Here is a 6,732-nt window from a genome sequence, read left to right on the forward strand (position 1 = left end):
TCACCATCTTGACTTTTTTGCTCCCCACCCCACTCCCATGGGCCCCTGGCCTGGAGTAATTTGACAAAGAAACAATACCCATTTCCTTAATGAGACTTGTGAGGTGACAGTATTAAAATGTAGTTGTATTTATGAAAAGAAATTGACATAATTACAGATACTAAATAAATATTTCTATAAACATTTCTTTGGAGTAAGCCTCACTGAATTCAACAAGATTTACTGCTGAATAGCCCCAAACAGAACTATTCTGTTGGTGCTCAACAGACTACAGGCTTAGTAGCCTTGCATTTGACATCTTTTTTAGAGCAAATTCTCTAGGAATTAATTTATTCCGGGTCCCAGATGTGGTGTCATAGTATAAATAGGCCACTGGACACTTCCATTAGTGTTTACCAGGCTTTTGGCCTTGCCTAATTTCATTTTAAAAAGGTTCTTTAAATTTAAAAAAGGGAACTTCTGCAATGGAAAGCACTTGCCTCAAGATTAATCTATATTAATCTATATTTCCAGCAGCATCTCTTGGACTCTACATAGACTGGGTGCTTTGCTTGGAAATGTGCCCATCTGCCAAAGGAAAAAAGACAAACTAAATTTGGCTGATATAAAGCCTTCTGGAGGGTTTAGAGTTGGTAGGTAGCTACCTCAGTGATTTATTTTCGGGTACATGGGTGCTTTGAAACTGGCCATACCCACCATAGCAGCCATTTTGTGACAGGAGTTGTAATATGCTCTGAAAATCCATAAAGGAAAGATTGTGACCCCTGCTAAACATGATCATGATTTTTTACTTGGTAGAGAATCCTGAGAGATTTGCTCATTTGTTTTCTTTTCCCTGAAGTGTGCTTCTATTTTTTCTGGACTTGAAAGGAAAACTCTCCAAGACATACTTCCCGCTCATGATTTTGACACTCCAGAAATTTTACAAGAGTTTCTAATCAGCCCTGGTCTCCGTTGCAGTGACTATACTCTGAATGACACACAAAAAAATGCACAGACGCAATGTATTCTTCAAAGAGTCACCCAAATGTGAATATATTTATTCGGATGAAATGCTACAGAAGGAAAGTCTGCAATTATTTGCTGCTTGAATGTGAAGTGGAGGGACAGCTGATGCGAGCTGAGACCAGCTGTCATGCTCTTGCATAAGTCTTAAAAGTTTCAATAGGGCCTCCACAAGATTGTTTTCCAGGATCCCTGCACTTTAATGTTACCAGCAATCCTGTCAGCTGTTGATTTTAACATGGGACTAAGGCAGAAGCCATGGCTGTTATGAAAAGGGCAGTTGCTTAATATTAAACCCCATCACTGCCAACCCTGATATGCTGAAATTAATCAAGGAGAGTCTACCATAAGCATCTCACTAATTCCACCTCGTTTCTGCCAGTCCCCCCCCCCCCCGGAAGACATTTATGGGCTCCCTCCTAACCAATTTTCTAGACTGAAGAAGCTGCTTGGACAAGCAGCGAAACATATCAAACCAAAAGAAAAGTCCAGTTGCCATGACTCAACCTCCAGACATATGCATGAAACGTACACCGAGATGTACTATACTTGCATACATCAAAGCAAGTCATTTCGTACATCTAGCACAATCTTTTCAAATGCGATTAAATCATCAAATCGACTTCTGATACGAAGCATGTTAGAGTTCCAAGCTTATTTTTCCATCCACTATTTTAAGACTGTAGGACTGATCCAGCATGCCTCATTTGGTCTCAGAAAAGCTGCCATTCTTACCATTCTCAAAGCCATAGCTACAGAAAGCCATAATAAAAGTATAGCTTGTATAAAAGTATAGGTCCCCAACCTGGTGCCTTTCAGATGTGTTGGACAAAGCCTAGCTGAATGGATTAGCTATTATCTCCTTGAATAAGATATTGGGTTTCAGCACATATTCAGGGTTTATTGCTGAGAGTATATTTGAAAGAAAGAAAATTTCAGCCTCCTGTTTGAATGTTGCCAGGCAGGTCCTTCTTTTTCTCTTTTCCCTCATCACTCCCTTTAGTTTCATAAAATACAGAAGATAAGTAAAAGCTACCTTCTTTGGAGAGGCAAATTCCCCTGTCCAAGCAACCAAAGGGTTGTGATACCTGAGTCTAGCCAGCAGATTGGCAATTATCTAGTGCAGTGTTGTCCAAACTTGGCCATTTTAAGATGAGTGGACTTCAACTCCCAGAATTCCCCAGCCAGCATGGCTGGCTGGGGAATTCTGGGAGTTGAAGTCCACTCATCTTAAAGTGGCCAAGTTTGGACAACACTGATCTAGTGGCTAATTCCATCTTCCTAGTGACTCTTGATAGAGTTACAAAGATTCATATACTGGTGTGCCATTGAATGAATGAGATTATTTGAAACAAAAAAATGACTTCCATTTATTCAGGCTCTCAGCTTGTTAGTCAACTTACCAGATGTCCCATGGGCACTATTGTGCCATACCAAAAACTAGAGTTTTGTTACAGAAAGGCTGATGTTGCCCTTACAAATGGAGAATGTAATAGCAAAGCACCTAAAATATTTCTAAATGGTTACTTGTCTACACTTAAGTCATGGGGCAATATCACCTGTAGAATTTTCAGCTCTAAGCTGTTTACAATCTAAATAAAATATATGCATTTCATCCATACAAAGACTGTGATAATATAGCTCAGAAACAGCCCTTCTGTCTTAAGATTTCTTGTCACAATGAGATTATTTTTCTAATTTAATCTTCAGAAAATTTAAGGAAGCTCTTCTTATCCTAACAGAAGTAGAAAAAAAGTCCAGTATAGCTGTTACTATCCTTGGAGGCAAATATGCTTTAACTATAGTGGCATCTGAAACGAATTCTAATCAGAGGCTGGTACTTCAATGCCAGATCCATTCTGTACGAACTATGCAAAGTGCAGGGAGGCTTACGATTTCTTGTTCTCAAACCTGAATATGTACCATTACAAAGAAAGAAAGAAAGAAAGAAAGAAAGAAAGAAAGAAAGAAAGAAAGAAAGAAAGAAAGAAAGAAAGAAAGAAAGAAAGAAAGAAGGAAGGAAGGAAGGAAGGAAGGAAGGAAGGAAAGAAAGAAAGAAAGAAAGAAAGAAAGAAAGAAAGAAAGAAAGAAAGAAAGAAAGAAAGAAAGAAAGAAAAGCAAGCAAGGAAGCAGGCTGCATCAGTTTGCAAGTCATGTGAAGGAACAGTTCTCTCCTGCATTGGTCAACCCCTTCTTGAGTACTGTGTGCGGTTCTGTGGACCACACTTTAAGGATGCAGACAAATAGGAATGTGTTCAAGTAGGGTAGCAAAGTTGGACACTAGGTCTAGGAGGAAAGGCTGAGGGAAACAGGAGGCTTCATTGTGAGGAGGCTAAAAGGAGATACATTAATACCTCTTAAAAGTACCAAAAGGGCATCATAAAAAGGGTCATTCTAGAGCGCAGGACACAAAAGAAGGCATTTAAGTTACAGAAAGACAGATTCTGGATGAATACAAGGAAAAATCCTAATTGGAAGAGCAGGTTGATGCGGAAGCAGATGATCTAGTGAGATGGTCAGCTCCTGTTTGCAAATATGTTCAAACAGAAGCTGTCAAGGATGCTTTAATTTGAATTTTTGAATATATTAATATTTGCAATGCTTCTACATTACTCTATTGTCTTGAGGGAATTATTCAAACTCAGACAATATAAGTCCTACCTTAAGCAACAGTACAGTTACTGATACCTCTGAAAAACAAAAGCTAAATATATTTTCCAGTTCATGGTATCAGATTTTCTGGGTGAACCAAGAATATGAAAATGGTACTAGAACAGCAGCATAAAATAATGTGTGTTCATTGTGAACACATTCGTTCCAAGTTCCTCAAAACTCTCATTACCTTTTCTCTTTCCCAACTACTCCAACTCTGAAATAAGTTCCATTTCCTTCGTTCTTTTCCTCTCCCTGATAACCAGGTATACATCCTCCTATTCTACCTCTCCCAGCTGATCGTTTCCATAGGTTTACCAGCAAAAACAGCCGGCCATGACACCTTGAGTAGAAGAAGGTGTAACTGTAATCCTTCAGCCATATTTTTCCATATAATTACATCTCAGGTGTCCTGAATAGCCAGGACTAAGCGGAAACGAGCAACCAGTTCAGCTGAACCAGCTTAGTATTGTCTACATGACAGTCCAGCTAGCTAAGAGTTCCATCTTCCTTCATTGTTTATACAAAAGGCCCAATACTCTTGGCAATTCTTAAACAACTTCCTAAGTAATTTAGTTAGAGAAGAAATTTAATGTGAATGTTTATATTCCTACATACCTTTATTTAATCATCCAAGCAGTGGATGGGGACATCTTTCTATATGTGTTGTTATTCTTTTAAATGTCTGCTCCTTGAGCCACAACTCTCTCCAAGTAGAAGTCTTTGAAATTAGAAACATTAGAGTTTGATATTTCGTTGGAAATGAGAACAGTCGCCAACTCACCCTAAGCAAGTATATACCGTATATTTTACCCCATTTGGTCAATCATTAGCAAATATACTTCATCAGTTTAGAATCACAGAATTGGAAGGGACTGTAAAAGTAACCTAGTCCATCCTCCTGCTCAGAGCAGGATTCAATAGCGTATTTCTGACAGATGACAATCCAGCCTCTGTTTGAAGACCTCCACTGAAGAACTCACTATATCATGTGGCAGCTATTCCTTTGGCTGAAAGCATGTACAGTAAATCTTGCCTGAGCCTACTTCCTCACAGTTTTAACCCATTCATTTTGGCTCTACCTATCTTCTGGGACCATATAAAATAAGTCCACTCCTTCTTGTGTGTGATCATCTTCAGATATTTGAAGACTGTTTCCCTCATTTGACTGATCTGTAGGCTAAACATATCTAGATGCTTTAACTGATCCTCACAGGGCTTGGTTTCCAGATCCCTCACCATTTTGGTAGCCCTCCTCTGAAGCTGGTCCAATCTGTCACTGTCCTTTCTGAACTAGGGAACATAGAACCAAGTATTCCAAGTAGAATCTGATCAGGACAGTGTAGAATGGAACAAGTATTTTGCACGACCTGGATTCTATATTTGTTTAGTGCAACATTTTATAAGGCTACACTAACCCAGAGAAAGCACAAACTATTTTGGAACATACTTGAATTCAGTTTGGTTTGAGAGAAAAAAAAAAAAAAAGGTCAGAAAACTGAACACAAGACCCAGTATTTAGAGCTAACATGGCTACATTGGAATCGACATTGGGATGTACTCATTAATGTGCACAGGTGATTACCAAGTATTTTAATCTCCAAGAACATGTGCAATGAAACAAAATACTCATCTTCCAAATGCAAAAGTCACCATTTTATTTCAATTTATTTCTACCATTTATTTTCAATTTATTTTTTGTTTTTTTGCAAACAAGAAAATTTGATTTAAGCAATCGTTGGGTTTCTTAGTTAAGGAAGGAAAAGTAACTATCACATCATTTCCTTTCCTCTGCCTATCTTATTCTAGTGGGGCTATTATTCTTCCAAGAATTGTTATGTACAACTGTGTATTGGCCCCTTCTTCTGTGGATTGTCCCAGCAACATTGCTGTTTACTTTAAATAATAATTCTTACCTAGAGGTGCTATCAATAGATGCAGCTGCCTTTTCCCCAAACTGCTGGTAGTGCAGGGTGTTTTACAGATTTTTTTTTTAATCAATACACCCAAACTGGTAAGAATAAAGCTATTGAATTGAGAAGGCTGAAATCCCAACATTCTGGGGCTCCTCTTGAGTTAAACAAATAGAAAATAGCCAGGCAATGCAAGGTGGCTGGGGTGGAACAAAACTATAGGAAATTGCTGCAAGTTCTGATAGAAATGAATTGTTCTTGAACAAAAGGTCGAGAGAACAACAAAGAAATCAGAAGCCTTCAGATTAAGTGAGCTGTCCAATTGGAAGACTGCATAAGAGATGCTACAGGATCTTTATTTTTGTGCTCATTCAAAATGAAGCATGGAAAATGAAGTACATTCACAGAACTAGGCAGGCATGACTAAGCCAAATGCCAGCACTTACATGAGTCAATGCTAAATTATGTGCTTAAATTGCTCACATTGAACTTTGGCTGGGTCATGCCCTGAGAGATTGACAGCCTTTCTTTGCTATCCTCCAGAACTTCAGCCCCCACAATCCCAATCTAGGAAGGCCAAAGATTCTGGCTCCAGACAACGGGAGGACATCAGATAGGGAAAGGCTGGATTAAGGCAAAGCATTGTGTTCTCCACAATGTTCATGTTAACTCACTTCCTATATTATATTCTAAGGAGGTTAAAAAATATGGAATGTTCCTGCTAATTCTGGTACCAGAGATTCTCAGATTCATAGTAAAAATTCTCTTGAATAATTAAGGTTAAAGCCACCATTGTGGTAGTTATATACTGTACATAGTGGCAGGTAGGAATTGCATTACTTGCCAATAATCAAGAAGCAATGAATAGGCATTAGGAAAAGTTTTGGCTGCAATTTGAAATGAATTCATTGAGAGCTAATCCAAAATGTCATTGGACATAAAAGAAACAAGGTGTCTTTTTGCTCATCGTCCATTTGGATTTCTTTACTAGTCGTATACATATATTTAGCGCACTTGATTTATAATACTGGAATGAGATCCTGGAACTGAGATTTCAGAAAGCTTCTAAGATGCCTATTTGATCACATCTCTTAGTGTTCTGAAATGTCCAGGAGCTGACTCACCAAATAAATTGCCTTGCTCATCAGAATGTCCCCAGCAT

This window comes from Python bivittatus, unplaced genomic scaffold (assembly GCF_059951505.1).
Source record: "Python bivittatus isolate LINGU-HERP-01145 unplaced genomic scaffold, Pbiv_v1 ctg000480_np1212, whole genome shotgun sequence".
Classification (NCBI taxonomy): Eukaryota; Metazoa; Chordata; class Lepidosauria; order Squamata; family Pythonidae; genus Python; species Python bivittatus.